This window comes from Rattus norvegicus, chromosome 15, assembly GCF_021556685.1.
Source record: "Rattus norvegicus strain SHRSP/BbbUtx chromosome 15, alternate assembly SHRSP_T2T, whole genome shotgun sequence".
NCBI classification, from domain to species: Eukaryota; Metazoa; Chordata; class Mammalia; order Rodentia; family Muridae; genus Rattus; species Rattus norvegicus.
In genome coordinates this window covers 43,058,853-43,079,002 of record NC_141548.1, presented here as the reverse complement: position 1 = coordinate 43,079,002, position 20,150 = coordinate 43,058,853, and the positions used below count along the sequence as shown (strand labels likewise).

The 20,150-nt window shown below is 39.8% G+C and overlaps 1 protein-coding gene and 1 pseudogene across 1 annotated transcript in view; one reads left to right on the top strand and one right to left on the bottom strand.

Annotated features, from left to right (window-relative positions):
• Positions 1–20,150, top strand: part of Fzd3 (frizzled class receptor 3) — a 76,508-nt gene that overhangs the window by 26,508 nt on the left and 29,850 nt on the right.
• LOC148001002 (H/ACA ribonucleoprotein complex subunit 3 pseudogene) lies at positions 15,596–15,802 on the bottom strand (annotated as a pseudogene).

The window sequence follows — 20,150 nt, the reverse complement described above, 5'->3', positions numbered from 1 at the left end:
GTGGGCTTTTCAAATCAGATATTGGTTGACTACTCCCACATGTTTTGTGGCTGGCGGGGTTGGTGCCATGTTTCTCTTTCAGTAATGCAGAGTACCTTCCCACACCAGAGACTAGAAGATAGGGTGAAAGTTCCGTGTAGGCATCAGCTCAACTTATCCATGTTCAGTGAGTTGTGCGCATGTTGTCCTTAGCAAATGGAGCACTACTGTCACTTTGCAGAGAGCCATCCTTTGTCTCAACAACAGCCTGGGTGGTTGGGGGTTTTTCAGGGACCCTTTTGGCCAATTCAATTGAATGCAACCTTGCCCCACTACTGGAAGCTTTGCCTGGCTACAAGAGATGGCCAGTTGAGACCCTATATCCCTCATTACTGAGAGTCTTGGTTAGCATCACCTTCCTAGAGTCCAGGAAGTTTTCACTGAACTACATTTCCACACCATCCTGCAAATGCCTTCCAATTCCAGCTGTCTCTTCTAGTATTCTCACACTCCACCCCACCTCCCACCACACATGACTCCCAACAGTCTCATCCTCACCCCTCTCCCCACCCCAGTCTACTCGTAAAATCCATTTCCCCCTCCCAGGAAGAGTCATGTGTCCCCGCCAGACTTCTCCTCATTATCCAACCTCTGAGTCTTTGGATTATAGCTTGGTTGTCATTTAGTTAATGACCAATATCTACTTATAAGTAAGTACTTGCCACATTTATCTTTCTGAGTCTGAGTTAACTTCATTCAGGATTTTTTTTCTATTTCCATCTATTGGCCTGCAAATTCATTTTTTAAAAAAAGCTGAGTTATATATACTCCATTGTGTAAATGTACCATATTTATCCATTTATCTGTTTAGGAACATCTAGATTATTTCTAGTTTCTGGCTATTGTGACACGGGCACTTGCTCAGCTATGTTTATAGAATGGAGTGTCTTTAGGTGAATGTCCAAGAGTGGATAGATGGGTATTGAGATAGATCAATTCTGAGGAATCATACTGGTTTCCATAATGTCTGGGCAAGTTTGCACTCCCACCAGCAATGGAGGAGTGCTTCCCTTGTTTCTCATTCTCACCAGCATGAGCAGGGCTCTGGGTCATTCTAGAGGGTCCCCCTACCTCCCATTTTCTAAGGTTGCATATTTTCATTCTTTCTGCTGGCTCTCAGGGCTTCTCTCCTGTTTCCACCCCCCAATACCTGATCATGTTTCCACACCTACCCAGATCCCTCCCTTCCTGTCATCTGTGATTGTTTCCTTCTCTCACTCAAGTAGGATTGAAGCATCCTCACTTGGGCCCTTAAGCTTGTTAACTTTCTTGAGTTCTGTGGATTCTGTACTTTTTTGGCTAATATCCACTTATTAGTGAGTACATACCATGCATATCCTTTTGGGTCTGAGTTACCTTATTCAGGATGATATTTTTTAGTTCCATCCATTTCCTGAAAAACTCATGTTGTCCTCATTCTTAATAATTAAGTAGTATCCCATTGTGTAAATGATCCACATTTTCTATATCCATTCTTCCACTGTGTGACATCTGAGTTGTTTCCAGCTTCTGGCTATCACAAATAAGGCCTCTATGAATATAGTAGAGCACTGTCCTTTGTGGTATGGTGGAGCATCTTTTGGGTATATGCCCAGGAGTGGTATAGCTGGGTCTTCAGGTAGATCTATTTCCAATTTTCTGAGGAACCCCCAGATTGATTTCCAGAGTGGTTATACCAGTTTGCAAACCTACCAGCAATGGAAGAGTGTTCCTCCTCCACATCCTTGCCAACATTTGCTGTTACCTGAGTTTTTTATCTTAGCGATTCTGATTGATGTAAGGTGGAATCTCAGGGTCATTTTGATTTGCATTTCCCTGATCACTAAAGACTTTGAACATTTTTTTTTAAGTGCCATTTGAGATTCCTTTGTTGTGAATTCTCTGTTTAGCTCTATATCCCATTTTTTTGAATGGGTTCTTTGCTTTTTTGGAGGTTATCTTCTTGAGTTCTTTATATATATTTTGGATATTAGCCCTCTATCAAACGTAGAGTTAGTGAAGATTTTTCCCAATCTATAGGTTGCTGATTTGTCCTGTTGACCATGTCCTTTACCTTATAGAAGCTTTCTAATTTCATGAGGTCCCATTTATCAATTCCTGATCTTAGAACATGAGCCTCTGTTTATCCCCCACCCCCGTGCCAATGAGTTCGAGGCTCTTTTCCATTTTCTCTTCTATTAGATTCACTGTATCTGGTTTTATGTTGAGGTCCTTGATCCACTTAGACTTAAGCTTTGTGCAAGGTGACAAATGTGGATCTATGTTGCTGTAAAATTATTTAAAAAAAAAAAGCTACCGTTTACCCTGCAGTAGGTCCAGCACTATAGTGCCCCAAGGTATTTGGTACATATCTTCATCTCAGTCAGCAGAGCCTCTCCCTGCTTTGCTCTATCCCATATCACTCTGCCGATAGCTTCTCTCTGAACCTGGCAACAATCTCTCTACCCATGTAGTTCCCAAGGCAGGTTTCCACCATGCCAAAAATATATATCCCAATTCCATGGTGGTCCAGTGTCTCCAGCCACCACATACTCTCTTGAACTTAAATTGCCACATGAAAGAACACATAACACAATAACCTCTGATTCAATTGAAAATATATAATTGCCCACCTAGACATAAAAAGCCCTGTACACATCCATCCCTTAAGAGTATTCATAACAACCTGTAAATGTGCAGAGAGGAATCTTAACATCTGCCTCCATGTTTTCTCTGTGCTTCTCTCCTCCCTTCGGTTCCAGTCTCCTCCCTTCTAAAACTATTCTCCCGCCCATCCTTTCTTCTTATCCAATGACCTCGTTCTATCTTGTACCTGCCTTCACCTGTGTAATGACATCATCTTACAGATCTATTATCATTTTTCTACATATAAACTGCCAGTTAGACCAGCACCATTTATTGAAGATACATTCTTTTTTCCATTGTATATTTTTGGCTTACTTGTCAAAGATCAAGTATCCAAAAGTGTGTGTTTTATTTCTGGGTCTTCAGTTCTATTCCATTAATCAACCTGTCTGTCTGTGTACCAATACCATGCAGTTTTTATCATTATTGTTCTGTAGTATAGCTTGAGGTCAGGGATGATGAGTCCTCCAGAAGTTCTTTATTGTTAAGAATTGTTTTCACTCTCCTGGGTTTTTTGGTTTTCCCATATGAAATTGAAAGTTGCTCTTTCTATGTCTTTGAAGAATTGTGTTGATATTTTGATGGGGATTGCATTGAGTCTGTAGATTGCTTTTGGTAGGATTAGCATAGTAAAAATGGTTTGTTTTTTCAAGACAGGGTTTTACTGTGTAGCCTTGGCTGTCCTGAAACTTTCTGTAGACCAGGCTGGCCTCAGATTCACAGAGATCCACCTGCCTCTGCCTACTGAGTGCTGAGATATGCCACCACTGCCCAGTGTATACCCTGTTTTTAAATTGATTTTACACTGCCCAGTATAAACCCTGTTTGGTTTGTTGATGTCTAGTTTCTTGAGTTCTTTATATATTTTGGATATTAGTCTTCTCTCTAATGTATAGTTGGTAAAAACTTTTTCTCCCACTGTAGGCTGAAGCTATGTCCTATTGACAGTGTCCTTTGCCTTACAGAAGCTTTTCAGTTTCATGAGGTACCATTTATTAATTTTTTATTTCATCTTCTGTGCTAATGTGTTCAAAGCTATTCCCTAATTTTTCTTCTATCAGATTCAGTGTATCTGGTTTTACATTGAGGTCTTTGATCCACCTGGACTTGAGTTTTGTGCAGTATGATAAATATGAGTCTATTTGTATTCTTCTACATGCAGACATGACCAGTACCATTTGAAGATGCTTTTTTCTAGCATGTGTTTTTGTCTTTGTTTTTGTCTTTATTAAAAATCAGGTGACCATAGGTTTGTGAACTTATGTCTGAGTCTTTGATTTGATTGATCAATGTGTCTGTTGATTTTATTACTATAGTTCTGTAGTACATCTTGAAGTCATGATGGTGGGACTCCCACAGTTCTTTCATTGTTTTTATTTTATTTTTACAATTCTTTTATTATTTTAGCTGTCCTAGGGTTTTTGTTTTTTCTGATAGAGTTGAGACTTGTCTTTTCAAGTTCTGTAAAGAATTGTATTGGAATTTTGATGGGTATTGCATTTAATCTGTAATTTGCTTTTGGTAGGATGGCCCTTTTAATGATGTTAATCCTACTGATCTATGAGCATGGGAGGTCTTTTCATCTTCTGATGTTTTCTTCTTCAAGTTCTTTCTTAAATAACTTGAAAATTTTAATACAAGTCTCGCACTTGCTTGTTTAGAGTTTCTCCAAGATATTTTATATAATTTGTGGCTATAGTGAAGGGTGTTGTTTCCTTGATTTCTTTCTCAGTCCATTTGTCATTTGTATATAAGAAGGCTACTGATTGACTGACTCATTGATAGATTGATTGATCTACTTTTTTAGTTAATGTTATTTCTAGTCATCGTGCTGCTGAAAGTGTTCATCCACTATACAAGTTCTCTGGTAGAATTTTTAGGTTCAGTTATATATACTATAATGTCACCTGCAGGTAACAATACCTTGACTTCTTAATTTCTATCCCCTTGATCTACTTCAGTTTTGTTATTGCATTACCTAAAAATTAAAGTACTGTATTGAATAGATATGGAGAAATCTTGTTTCTGATATTAGTGGAATTGTCTTATGGTTCTCTTCATGTAAGTTGATGTTGTCTATGGGCTTCCTGTAAACTGCCTTCACTATGTTGATTATGTCTCTTGTATCCCTAATCTCTCCAGGATTTCTATCATGAAGAGGTTTTGGACTTTGTCAAAGACCTTTTCTGTATCTAATGAGATCTGTCAGGTCTCTAAACACTATTAAAACATTTATATCTCTTACTAAAGGGCTCGTGTTTGTGTATCTTTTCTTCCTGTTAGTCAGTGAACTCTTTGAGAACATATTCTGTAAATTAGTGAATGATAGTAAGGATGTGGATACAAAGATGGAGAAGAAAGGCCATCTTAGAGAAATAGCAACAGTGCTGGGGTGTGAGACAGTCCCTGCTGACAATAGATGCTGAGAATGACAGTTTCCCTGCTCTTATGTGGTAAAAGACTGCCTTATAGCCAAACATTGTTTCTTTACTAGCCCTAAAAGGACATAGACTGAATACTAGGTCATATATATTGGGAAGCAGATAATGTGATTCTGCCACCTCTTTCATTTACTTTCCGGTCTGAAGATTGTATTAAGACGTTTTAGTAAGCAAGAGTGGTAAGAAAAGTTCAATCACTGTTTTCCCCCAGCCTACAAATTATTAGTTTTAAAGATAGTAGCTAATATTTTTACAAAGATAAAAGCATTGTACATACAGAGACAAAGCAAACGAGAAAGTGTCACTCATCATCTATGAGCACTGACTGTGTTAACGTCATATCTACATCCCTAGCACTGCAGTTACCATTTCCTCAAAATGACATTTCTTCTTTATCTATAACCCACGTTTTTTGTAACGTCCCAACAAAACCCACAATTGTTGCATTGTAGGATTCTTTTGAATCTTCAACTCAAGTGGCTATTTTACTTCATATTCAGACATTTGTTTCTCTTTTATATGGGTATCAGGCATGAAAGGTTCTGCCAGCCTTTAAAGTACTACCCCAGTGCTGTAGTGCTCACCCCCTGTGTTACTGGAAGATATTTCTGTGTGCCTGTTGTGCTTGTGGCTTCTCCTCTGTGGTTTGCCTATTTTGTTACCTTTGTTCACTGTTCTCGTGGGTTGTTGGTTTCCAGTTGTTTGCATCACAAACATCTTCAGGCTTTTGTGATTTAGAATTTTCATTTGTTTAAGGTTTTTTTGTTTGTTTGTTTGTTTTTAAGAAGTTTTAATGCAAGTCGAATCTAATCTTTTTTTCATTGGAAGATTTTCTAAAACTTTTTTTTCTATACTCACCTTTTGTGGTTTTGCTCTTTTTTGTTTTTTTGTTTGTTCGTTGGGGGTTTTTTGGTCTTGGGGGTTTTTTGCTTTGTTTGTTTAGTTTTGGTTTTTGTTTTTCAAGACAGGGCTTCTCTATGTAGCCCTGGCTGTCCTGGAATTTACTCTGTAGACCAGGCTGGCCTCAAACTAAGAGAAAGCTGCCTGCCTCTGCCTCCTGAGTGCTGGGATTAAAGACGTGTGCCACCACTGCCTGGCTTGCAAATGTTTTATTAGTACAGTGTACACAAAGTATAAAGGAGTAAGAAGTTTAAATATCTGCACAACAAACAGGTGGCAGTTCAGTATCCTCGGTGGAGCAGTGCTGGAGGGAGGCTGCAGCAGATTGATTCCCTTATGGAAAGAGCATCTTCATAGGCGAGGAGGTGGGGGCCCAGGTTCTGCAGCTTCTCAGGCTCCCTCTCTCTCTCTCTCTCTCTCTCTCTCTCTCTCTCTCTCTCTCTCTCTCTCTCTCTCTCTCTCGTTTACTCCATTCAAGGGGAGGGGTGGGATCTTCTGTTTCTCAGACAGGTCAAAACTCAAAAGTCTAGCGTAGTGATTCTCAACATTCCTAATGCTGCAACCATTTAATACAGTCCCTCAGGTGGGTACCTCCAACCATAAAATTATTTTAGTTCCTATTTCGTAACTGTAATTTTGCTGCTGTTATGGACCATAATGTAATATCTGATAAGCAGGGTATCTAATTTGTGATCCCTGTGAAAAAGTTGTTTGACCCCAAAGGGATTGCGACCCACAGGTGAAGAGGATCTCGGGGTGAGAATGTCTCTGTTTCTGGGTAGGTGACATCAGAAGCAGGAGCAGAACTTTGTGCTTTAACAGTTTTCTCGTGATCTTCACAGTGAGAGTTGGTTGGTTTTGTTTGAGGGGTCTATTAGTCTTCACTGACTTTTCTGTAGCTCTTTCCAGCCTTCCTGCCAATGTCAGGTAAGGCTGGTAGACCACTTAACACTTTGCCAACTCGTGGGTTTTTTTTGTTTTTTGTTTTTAATTGATTTATTTATTTTATGTATGTGAGTACACTAATCACTGTCTTGAGACACACCAGAAGGTGGCATCAGATCCCATTACAGATGGTTGTGAGCCACCATGTGGTTGCTGGGAATTGAACTCGGGACCTCTGGAAGAGCAGTCAGTGCTCTTAACCGCTGAGCCATGTCTCCAGCCCCAACTTGTGGTTTTAAAACCTGCTATTTCTATTTCCCATCTGAGGTTTCCCTACCAGACTGTAGCCTCAACCCATTCTTAGCCAGGTGCTTCCAGATTCTCCATTATCCTCATCAACAGAGACCAGAGTAGCCTTCCTGGATTACTCTAAGACTGCTCCATGTTTTCTAAAACTCATCGGGGACATTTTGCACATTCACATCTCATGGTTATGGACACTCATTTATATGCATACATTTAAATTTTTCTCTGTTAATTTTTCTTCCATATTAATATTAACCTTTTTCTTCAAATAGTAGTGCAGTCTAATGAATTCCTTTGTGATTTCATAGTTTTTAATCTTGTTTGAGTAAACGAGTGTTGAACCTGTTCGAAAAGGATGAAGTACTGTAAAGAATTCACTTGTTCCATTGACTTGGTGGTGGGTAAAAGCCAATGATGACATTTGGTATGCAAAGTAACTCATAAAGTATGTAATGTGGCCTCATTCTAAAGCACTTGAAGTTTTGTGACTTACACGGTCACATTAGGTAAGAGATTAGCAAAAGTGACCTATTCAAATCACATTTCAGTGACTACAAGGCTGGCCTCATGTGAGTGTAAAAATACATATTATGATCCTCACCCTTTTGCTTTCTTTTTAAGACAGTATTTTATGTGGGCCAAGTTGGCCTTAAACTTACTGTTTAGCCAAGAAGGACCAAGTTTATAAAATGTTAGGGATGGAACTCAGGGCTTTGTGCTCGCTAGAGTGAGGGGACGAGAGATGCTCACCAATTGAGCTATACTTGAGTCCCATTTAAGCATCTTTAAGTGTGTCATTCCGGGGTTGGGGATTTAGCTCAGTGGTAGAGCGCTTGCCTAGGAAGCGCAAGGCCCTGGGTTCGGTCCCCAGCTCCGAAAAAAAAAAAGAACCCCCCCCCAAAAAAAAAGTGTGTCATTCCAAGTACATTCACAATTAGCAACCCTCCCTAGCATTTTTTTTTATTAACTTGAGTATTTCTTATATACATTTCGAGTGTTATTCCCTTTCCCCGTTTCCGGGCAAACATCCCCCTCCCCCCTCCCCTTCCTTATGGGTGTTCCCCTCCCAACCCTCCCCCCATTGCCGCCCTCCCCCCATAGACTAGTTCACTGGGGGTTCAGTCTTAGCAGGACCCAGGGCTTCCCCTTCCACTGGTGCTCTTACTAGGATATTCATTGCTACCTATGGGGTCAGAGTCCAGGGTCAGTCCATGTATAGTCTTTAGGTAGTGGCTTAGTCCCTGGAAGCTCTGGTTGCTTGGCATTGTTGTACTTTTGGGGTCTCGAGCCCCTTCAAGCTCTTCCAGTTCTTTCTCTGATTCCTTCAATAGGGGACCTATTCTCAGTTCAGTGGTTTGCTGCTGGCATTCGCCTCTGTATTTGCTGTATTCTGTCTGTCAGGAGCGATCTACATCCGGCTCCTGTCGGTCTGCACTTCTTTGCTTCATCCATCTTGTCTAATTGGGTGGCTGTATATGTATGGGCCACATGTGGGGCAGGCTCTGAATGGGTGTTCCTTAAGTCTCTGTTTTAATCTTTGCCTCTCCCTTCCCTGCCAAGGGTATTCTTTTTCCTCATTTAAAGAAGGAGTGAAGCATTCACATTTTGATCATCCGTCTTGAGTTTCGTTTGTTCTAGGGATCTAGGGTAATTCAAGCATTTGGGCTAATAGCCACTTATCAATGAGTGCATACCATGTATGTCTTTCTGTGATTGGGTTAGCTCACTCAGGATGATATTTTCCAGTTCCAACCATTTGCCTACGAATTTCATAAACTCGTTGTTTTTGATAGCTGAGTAATATTCCATTGTGTAGATGTACCACATTTTCTGTATCCATTCCTCTGTTGAAGGGCATCTGGGTTCTTTCCATTTTCTGGCTATTATAAATAAGGCTGCGATGAACATAGTGGAGCACGTGTCTCTTTTATATGTTGAGGCATCTTTTGGGTATATGCCCAAGAGAGGTATAGCTGGATCCTCAGGCAGTTCAATGTCCAATTTTCTGAGGGACCTCCAGACTGATTTCCAGAATGGTTTTACCAGTCTGCAATCCCACCAACAATGGAGGAGTGTTCCTCTTTCTCCACATCCTCGCCAGCATCTGCTGTCACCTGAGTTTTTGATCTTAGCCAATCGCACTGGTGTGAGGTGAAATCTCAGGGTTATTTTGATTTGCATTTCCCTTATGACTAAAGATGTTGAACATTTCTTTAGGTGTTTCTCAGCCATTCGGCATTCCTCAGCTGTGAATTCTTTGTTTAGCTCTGAATCCCATTTTTTAATAGGGTTATTTGTTTCCCTGCGGTCTAACTTCTTGAGTTCTTTGTATATTTTGGATATAAGGCCTCTATCTGTTGTAGGATTGGTAAAGATCTTTTCCCAATCTGTTGGTTGCCGTTTTGTCCTAACCACAGTGTCCTTTGCCTTACAGAAGCTTTGCAGTTTTATGAGATCCCATTTGTCGATTCTTGATCTTAGAGCATAAGCCATTGGTGTTTTGTTCAGGAAATTTTTTCCAGTGCCCATGTGTTCCAGATGTTTCCCTAGTTTTTCTTCTATTAGTTTGAGTGTGTCTGGTTTGATGTGGAGGTCCTTGATCCACTTGGACTTAAGCTTTGTACAGGGTGATAAGCATGGATCGATCTGCATTCTTCTACATGTTGCCCTCCAGTTGAACCAGCACCATTTGCTGAAAATGCTATCTTTTTTCCATTGGATGGTTTTGGCTCCTTTGTCAAAAATCAAGTGACCATAGGTGTGTGGGTTCATTTCTGGGTCTTCAATTCTATTCCATTGGTCTATCTGTCTGTCTCTGTACCAATACCATGCAGTTTTTATCACTATTGCTCTGTAATACTGCTTGAGTTCAGGGATAGTGATTCCCCCTGAAGTCCTTTTATTGTTGAGGATAGCTTTAGCTATCCTGGGTTTTTTGTTCCTAGCATTTTTTTTAAAGAAGTGTTTTCATTTTCTCAATCTGAGGCTAAACATTTACCAGTGAGTCCACCCTTAAACGCCCCACAGTCTCTGGCACTCACAGTTCTACTTCCTTTGTGTGACTGCTCTAGTACCTGGATCACAGAATCACAGAACATTTGTCATACTTTATGGCTTTTAACAACCAAATATTAGGATATTAATGTTCATTCAGAATTTCATTGTAGAGGAATGATACTGAGTATTCTTACTTTGAAGTAATATTGAACATTTCTAAAAGAACATGCAGGAAGGTCTGACAGTAATTTCTAATGGGAGGTTTTAAAGTGTTTTAAACAGTAATGGGGTAGCTGCCTCAGGTAACTTAGACTAAATAGCATTTGAATGTGTTTGATTAAAAATACTGACATTGCAAGCCCAGTGGGGGGCTTTATACCCATAATCCAAGCACTAACATTTAAGGACAGCCTGGTCTACATAGTGAGACCATAAATAACAAACAATGCACAGCAGGTGGGAAAAAAGATTTCTGGCTTCTAAAAAAATAGTAAAGCTGGCCTCTGATATCTAAAAATCAAGTTTGTGAAGTAATTTATCACATTGTTTAAAATACCAATTGGATTTAATGCAAATCACATGTACATAAGTTATGATTTGAATAAAATGAGCTAAATATAAGTCAGTTTAAAAATCTTTGAAATGAATGTTCTTCCTGAAAATGGAATTTCACTGCCTATACTTGCACTGTTTTTTTTTTTTTTAAAGAATGTTCATTTATTTTTTTAAATGTATTCAGTCACACTGTAAAAAGTATTATTTATGGCCAAGGATATGTCTCAGCAGTAAAGTGTCTAGGAAGCACAAAGCCCTAGGTTTCACCCTGAACAGCATGTAAACCCACTGTTATTGGGGTGGGTGTGTGTGTGTGTGTGTGGGTGTGTGTGTGTGTGTGTGTGTGTGTGTGTGTGTGTGTGTGTGTGTGAGATCCCGGTACTCTAAAAGTAGAAGCAGGAGGGTCAGAAGTTCAAGGTCATTCTTGAGTGTATAGAGAGTTAAAGGCTAGACCGGGATATGTGCTATACTGTCTCTAAAGATTAAAAAATAAAAAAAGAATATTCAATCCTACATTTACTCAGTAATGCTTATTTCACAATTGAGAAAAGGAAAAGGGCTGGAGCCATGGCTTTGCGGTGAGAGTGTGTACAGTTCTTGTGGAGGACCTTACTTCATTTTTCCAGCACCCATTCTTGCCCTCCAGGGAGATCTGACTCCTCTGCCCTCCATGGGAGCTGCACATAATTTTAAAATGTCTTTCAAATCAGTGACATTTACTTCTGGAGCAGGTGTCCTGTTGGTAATTTCCCAGGTACTTGGGTATTTTTTCTTTGTTTGTTTGTTTTTCCTTAAATTCCTTTTATTTATTTAGTGTGTCTTAAGAGATTTGAAGCGTTTTACAAAAGTTAAATTTCTCAAAAGTTGTTGATAATCCTGGAAGAGATTTTTAAGTGTAACTGGGACAAATGAAATAGATTGATTTCACACCAACTGTTTACCATTTATTCATATAAGGAAATAATATGTTACCTTTTAAGTTGCTATGAAGACTAAACAAGATAAGTTTTAATCTTTTACCTGAGTGTCTTTTATAGAGTATATTTTCAATGTTAGGATAAGTATATAATTCTTGTTGTGTTCTCTGCTATAATCATTAGATTTTCTTCCAGACTTTAATTTTCAAAAGCATTTTTTTTTTCATTTTTTTCATGGCTTTGATTCATCTAACCAAGGAGTACTGTGTGTGTCCCAGGGAGTCTGACACTGGCGCTTTTGTTTGGGTCATAGAAAGTAATTTGCCATAGTACAAGCAGCTTAGACTGTGAGTTCACATTAGGACCATTTGCAGAATCTAAAGAGATACATTTTTATAGAACAACAAACATCATTTACCCTTCTAGACACACGAGACGAGCCATCTGTTGTTTATCTAGTCTTGATTCAGAAAAATATAAAAATAGAATGACATTAAATCTAATATGTTGTGATTTTAGCTTCATTTCCCAATATGAGTTTTCCCTTTGCCAGGAAGCTTCAAAGGAATCAGCCATGCTAAGGAAAGGACTGTGAGGAACATGGAGTTTTTCTTCTTACACCATGAAAGACAGTGAAGGATCTGTCTTGTAAATATATAGTTTTTCTCATGTTTTGACAGAAATATCTTCAAATCTTTAAAGTGGAAGCTGTCTTACTTGTTTTAAGTTCAATAAATTTATTCTCACATTTTGTAGTTTCTGTTAGAGAAGAAAAGAGTGAGGATGAAAGCTCTGCTGTGTGGCCTCTGTGGAGCACAGCAGCTTATGCTCAGTGGGCTCAGTTAGGTAGTGCTCTGTAGATACGCCTGGTGTACACGCTTAGCCCTGAAGACAGGACGCAAAGCTAGATCTCATTCTTGCTGTGTAGCTAAGGCTGCCCTTAAACCCCTGATGTCCTGTCTGTGGCCCCAAGTGCTTGGGCTATAAGCATGTGCTACCATGCTTGGTGGATTCCTTTTTCTCAGTGTAGTTGTGCCAATCTACAAAACGGTGCTGCAGCCTCTCTATAAAGGGCCAAATGTAAATAAGGGGTCTTGGGAGGCCAGGTGCTTAGCTCCGCTGCTGTCTGCAAACACAGTCATAAGCAAGGAGGCAAATGTTGCAAGAAAGTTTTACTTACTGAAGAGTGACTTAACCTACAGGCTATAATTCCCCAGCCCCTACCCAACATCAAGCATTATTCCATATAAGTGTGGGTATTATATGTTAGGAACTCCTAACGGCAGTTAGTACTTATCGAGTAAACTGTCAGATTGCAGTCGTACTACTTTGGTCATCATTTTATTGCATAATGGAACTAAAATATTTAGTATAGTTTAATATTGCTATGTCACTGTACTAAAAAAACAAACTGACTTACTTATTACTATAATGCATGTCAGTAATGTTTGCCCCTAGCAGTCTTTGAAAGTTTCACTGTGCCAGTTAAAGGAAGTCAATTTTGGTAGTTTATGCTAATCTAATGTCAGCAATACAGTTTAATAATTGTAGTAGCTGCCAAGGTGTGTGTGTGTGTGTGTGTGTGTGTGTGTGTGTGTGTGTGTGTCTATACATGTATGAGGGGTGTGTATGTGTTTTCCAGTATGTGTTCATGCATGTGGAGGCCAGAGGACAACCTCTGGTGATAGCTGACTGATAATGGAGTCCAAGAATAATTTTACAAAATAAAGAAACTAAGTGTGAAACACAGTTTAACCAAAGTTATATAGCTTGCATCCTTGATATTTTATGCCTTTTTCTATGCAAGAACACTGAGGTATTTCAAGGGCATTTTCCCACTTTTGACTGTGTCTTTCAGAAGCTGGGTCTTTAGGTCAGTCACTTGTTTATCATTTCTTTAGTTCTAATTTGCTTGTTTGTTTGTTTGTTTGTTTGTTTGTTTAAGACAATATCATGTAACCCAAACTGGCCTCAAATATACTATGTGGTGAAGAATGATCTTAAACTTAGGGTTTTCCGCCTCGGCCTCTCGGGTGCTAATACTAAGATGGGTGCTCTCACACCCAGCTTATATGCTTCTGGGCTTCGTGGCAAGTGCTCCACCAAGTGACTACGTCCTGGCCTCAGCTCTGAAGTCTTACAAGATGTCTGAAGTTCTTCTTACGTGTAAAATTAAATGAATCTAAAAACTGCCTTCCCATACACTACAGTGTATATTTTCCCTTTTAAAAAGCTCAGTAATTCAAAATGACTGTATCTCTACTCTTCTGACATGTTTATGGTTGCTATGGAAGGTAGGAGTGATTAAGATACAGCCACTGTCTTTAAGGAGCTCATAGCCCAGTGGAGGGAAGTAACAGAGTCAGGTAACTCTAAAACTAAGGCAGAATAATGTGTAAGTTCTTTCTGTCTTTAGTTCCTTAGAAAATGAACCCTTTGGCCAGGCGGTGGTGGCTCACCCTGGCTCACGCCGTTAATCCCAGCACTTGGGAGGCAGAGGCAGGCAGATCTCTGAATTGGAGGCCAGCCTGGTCTACCGAGTAGGACAGCCAAGCCTACAGAGAAACCCTGTCTCAAAAATACACACCAAAAAATACTTTTTAAAACATACACCAGGATAACAACAAACAAACCTGGAAACATCTAGTAAAAACAGCTTAGAGATAAAAAAAAAATTTAGTTTCTATAGCAAAAATTACAAAGTTTGTTAAGTGTACTAGATTGTATTTATCTTTCTAGCTCTTGCTAGATTAAGATGTCTCTGAGTAAGAAAACCTTATCCTGAGGTTTAGAAGTTTAGATTTACAGACAAGTGTTTTATTAACTCTACTTAAAAAGAAAGCACAGCAGTTAGAGGCTGGAGAAATGGTTCCACAGAGGACCTAGGTTCAGGTCCCAGTGCCCACATTATGGCTCACAGCTGATGGGGCAGTTTGTCTGTCTGTCGTCTGTCTGTCTGTCTGTCTATAAATCATGAAGTTGTGAACAATTACTGTAAGTTTTAAGATGTAATTTATAAGCCTGCTCTGCCCTTGCCGTTGAGCGTAAGGCTGAGGAGGAGGTTACGGATTTATGACAGGGTTTGGTAAGAAAGAGTCCTTGTTTTGTTTATTTTCCTTTTCTGATTATCTTTTAGTCTGCATTTGGAAAAGACAAAACCTTGCAAAATAACTTACTTTTTTTTTTAATAACTTACTTTTTGTGTGATGTGATTTCTAAGAGAGAAATAACACTCTGCCCGTGTGAGCATTGTCATTACGCTGCGTGAGGGAATCATCCCTGATGTTCCCCACTTACTGCATCACTATTGTGTGATCTGTGTGGACAGTGTTGTTCCTCCACTTTCTAGCCATCCTTCCCTGTGAGACACAGCATCATCAGTGACGATCAGCACCAGTCATGGAGAAGTGGATGGAAGTTCAGGATGTCGCCCTTTGCTTAATCAAATATAACTTCTTCATAATGCCAGCAAGACAAAGGATGGGAGAATTGAGATGGCTTTATTGTTTCTGTTCTCATTTTGCTTCGGGCAGTTTTCTATGGGGTTACCTAGATAACAGGTGTAGTCTTTATGCGTGACAAATCTGTCGGGTGGTGATACACCAGGATAATGTCTGAGCATCTGCACTCTGCTGAACATTTCCTTCTGAATCCGGTGGCAAGTTTTGCTCTCCTTCGTCTCTGTCTTCTAAGCTCTTCCTTGAGAAGTTGGGAAGTTAAGGGTTTGAATAATATGCAGATTTGATCTTTTTTTCTTCAAGTCATTGTATCTTTAATAACCGGGCAGTAAATCAAAACATGGAAAAAAAATCGTTCCTTTTACAGGCGATGCCCATCACTACATTCTAAACAGCATGGGAAGGCTTCCAGGCTCACGGATTGAGGTGTTTGGTTGCTGATAATTGGCCAGGGGACAAGCAGCACAAGAGATTAACAAGCCCTCAGAGGGACAGGTCGTGGTTGCTGGGTCATAAGCACCTTGAAGCGTTTCTTGATGGTGATTTGGTGTCTTGAGTATTTGTCATCTGGGGAGAACCGAGCAGGATGGGTAGAGCAAGTCTGTTGTCCCATGGGGTCAAATTTCTTTAGAGTATAGATGCGATCGCCCTACTCACTGAGGTAATACTGGAGAAACATGACTGCCCCTCAGCAGAAAACACGCCAGCACGTTTACCGCCAGCTGCGTTCACCCAAAGTGCTGTTTTGTTTTGTTTTAAAGATTTATTTAGGGGCTGGGGATTTAGCTCAGTGGTAGAGCGCTTACCTAGGAAGCGCAAGGCCCTGGGTTCGGTCCCCAGCTCCGAAAAAAAGAACCAAAAAAAAAAAAAAAAAAAAAGATTTATTTATTTATTATATGTAAGTACACTGTAGCTGTCTTCAGACACCAGAAGAGGGCACCAGATCTCATTACAGATGGTTGTGAGCCACCATGTGGTTTCTGGGATTTGAACTCAGGACTTCTGGAAGAGCAGCCAGTGCTCTTAACCTCTGAGCCATCTCTCCAGCCCCAGATTTGATCTTTATTCATTAATTTTCACATTTTATTTACTTAAAGGCTGACAGGGAATAGTTATTCAGCAGTCATTGTAAAATTACTAGAACCCAAGTTGTAGAACAAAGGGCCACATTGGCTACTCCTATTTTGTATGAAGTAATTATTTTAAGATGGCAGTCTCTTGTTTAGAAATTCAAAGATTATTTATAAAATGTTTGAAAAGCGGGGGTTGGGGATTTGGCTCAGTGGTAGAGCGCTTGCCTAGGAAGCGCAAGGTCCTGGGTTCGGTCCCCAGCCCCCCCAAAAAAGAAAAACAATGTTTGAAAAGCAAATTTATATTGATTTCCTTCCTTTAGTGACTGAAGGAAAATCTGGAGGTTGAATCTACTTTATTACACATTTTTCACAGTGGCACAAATAAATTGATGGTCCAAGGATTGGAGAGTAAAGATTTAGAGAAGAGGAGAAACTAAACTATGAAAGAGTGAACTGCTAACAGCTTTTTACTTGCCCAGCCTTGCGGGGCTCTAATTTAAAGCCATTGCTTTCCTAAAAGGAACAAATTACAGTATATAAGCTGTGCCTGATGTGCAGGTAACAGCATTTCCTGACTACTTCATCCCTGCTCCACTTGCTCTGTATTGCTTCCTTAGTCAGACATGAAGAGTTCACAGTGAAACTTGCTACCCCTCTGCTCCATGGCCTGCTTGTCTCTCTGCTACATTATCTTAATTATTATAACATTGTAATAGGCTTTATGTCAATAGGGCAAGTAATTGACTTTTCAAAGTGTAATAAAAGTAAAGGCTGATAAAGCCACATGATGTAATTAAGGAGTGTATAAAAATTTTAACTAGAAGCTTCTATTCAAGAACTGTGGCAATGGTTGTGGCCCAGAGCATTTGTCTGAACATATAGAAGGCCCTGGATTCTATCCTCAACTCCCAAGAAAACAACAAACAAAGGAATCCCCCCGACTCCCTTCGTGTTACTTGTATGACAACAGGCTGCCCAAACCTGATTAATAGTTTATTTTCATATGGTTTTATATGATTATAGGCTTGATATAAGTCAGGATTTTGTGATTAACATTTTAAAAAATAAAAGCTAATTCAGCACAGTATGTACCTCCATTAGAAAAATACAGTTTTTTCTTGGTAAGGGAAAAGAACTAAAACTTGATTCAAAGCCAAAGCCTCAACAGTGTAGGCCACCAAATAATATGATTATACCTTAGGTGGTTTCCTTTTTAGTCAAGACTTTTCCCTCCTTAATATGAGTAATTTTTTCCATTTACCTCAAAAGAATTTAAACCGCAGGGCTTTGTTAGGTTATGAATCTAAATAGGAAATCAAGATATAAGTGAATGTTTTTCGTATGACGCTTAAATAAAACAATTGGCTAAAATTAGAGTGATTGTGAAGATAGTGTTTAGAAGATTATACATATAGTTTATAGTTTATAATCTACATATAGATTATACATATAGTTATAGAAGATTATACATACAATAGCTAGCCAGGCTATTGTACAAAAAGAAAAGATTAGTAATCAAGGTCAATGCCGTTGTCTTCTTTGTCTGGGATTCTCCTTGGTTTCCTAGGTGACAAGAAATACATCAGATGAACTGAGTTGTTTGGGTTCTCTGATTGTCTGTTTTGAATGTCAACCTGATGCGGTCTGTTCAGAAACCACTCCAGAAGACCACCCTCAACAAAGGATGGTCTAGATGGTTGACCTGTGGCTATGTTGGTAGGGAATTAACTTAATTACAAGAAATGATGTGGCTTTGAAGGTCCAGTCGACTGTGGGTAAACACCATGGGTTTGGGTTCTAGACTGTAAAAGTAGAGAGAACTAGCTGAGCAGCAAGCATGGATGCATTCATTGTTTCCTGCCTGTATGGTGTGGTGTGGCCACCTGTCTCAGTCCTTCTGTTGTGACCCCACCCCCACCCCTGGAGCGGTAGACTGTAACCTGGATCCTTAACTAGGATAAACTCTCTGTCCCAAAGTTGTTTTTTATCAGGTTGTTTTATCACCACAACAGAAACACAACCAAGACAGATGATATTTTATAACGTGAGAAAGATCTTGGCATTTTCAGGAACTTTAAGGAAAAAAACAATTAAGTGCTTCTCATTTGTCCTCTTTACTATTTAAGGACTGACTTATTTTTCAAACAATTGATTCAGTTCATTATAAGGCCGTTTTAAACAAAACTGAACATATATTCCTTTTCTTTTATTTAAATACACTTATTTGATGGGCTTTCCTTGCGTATTATGTTTATATACTACCAACCTTCAGTATTTTCGTGCTCTCTACAATGTATAACCAGATAATGCACTCTCCAGCTCTCTTTCTCAGTCATAGAAGGGAAGGTCAGGCTGGAGAGATGGCTGACGTTAAGAGCACTGACTGCTCTTCCAGAGGTCCTGAGTTCAATTCCCAGCAACCACATGGTGGCTCACAACCATCTGTAATGGGATCTGATGCCCTCTTCTGGTGTGTCTGAAGACAGCGACAATGCACTCACATACATAAAATAAATAAATCTTTTACAGAATCCCTTGACCATTCAATGCCTCTGTGTCTCGGACTTCTGTTCCAATATTCCTACATTTTTTTTAAAGATATATTTATTTATTATATATATGTACATTGTAGCTGTCTTCAGATACACCAGAAGAGGGCATCGGATCTCTTTACAGATGGTTGTGAGCCACCATGTGGTTGCTGGGAATTGAACTCATGACCTCTGGAAGAGCAGTCGGGTACTCTTAACCGCTGAGCCATCTCTCCAGCCCTCCTACATATTTCTTGAGTCACTGTCTTGCTTTTAAAACCCTTGTTATCCACAGGTGCTGACTTGTTTCCCCTGGAATTTTTGCACTTAAATGGAATCTTGTGATACAAACTGTTGAGTGCTAAGTCCCTGCCCTCCTTCCTATCTCCCTGTGCTACTTGTGTAAGACTGAAGTGGTGATTGCTTTGGGTATTGCTGATTTTGTTTTTAGTACTCCTTCCCTTCAGTTCAAGCATTTTATGATGGGATTCTTAAGAGTGTGCTATACAGCGTATGGCACTAGAGGAAAGAACTTGGAAACAGGATTTTTTTACCTATGCTGTTGTCCCCTCCCTTCTAGATAGTCTTAAGCTCCCCATGTTTTAGGTGTGTATGTAAGCTCCAGAGTGCCCATTTGTGTGATGTTTCCCAGCTCAATTTAGAACTCTTACTCTTTCTCCTAAAACCTGATACCTGCATCTCACCCCCCGCAGCTCCCCTTCATTGAATGGTGTATGCATTCCCTTGGTGCTCAGACTCAGAATTTGGAGCTGTCTTTGAGCCCTGTCTCCTCTCATACTTAGCATTTAACCCATTAGCTTTGTACAGCTTCCGTTTCCTCACTACTTGTTCAGTGGCCTCCTAACTCATCTTCCTGCTAACATTCTTACCCTTGTACAAGAAAAGTAAATGAACTTGGTTGCCCCTTTGGACAAAGCCCTTCAATGGATTCCAGTTGTTCTGGAATAATCTGTATTCTTACCTTTGCCTGTAGGACCAGATACATTTGGTTCCTGTTACTTCTCTGACTGTATCTCCTGCTGTTTTCCTTGCATGCTCAGCTCGGGCTTTACTGGCCACTTTTTCTTCAAAAACAGCAGATTTTCTTAAGATTACCGTTATCAATGTTTCTGTTTGAAATGCTTACGCTTCAAACCCCGAACTCCCATTTATGTATGTCTGTGGAGAGAATTTGACCTTGATCTGATATCTAATCCCTGTCTGTCATTCACATCCTAATGATCCTCTTCTCTTTGCCCCTGACTGCTTCCTAAACCCCCGACTTTACCTCGTTCTTGTATAGTAGCATTCTACCCTGCCTCTCCCTAGAATGGAAATTGAACAAGGACACAGGGTTTTGTGACTCCTCTGCTGTGGGACATAGTAACACTCCAAGTTTGAATGACTGAAGGTGCAAATAAAT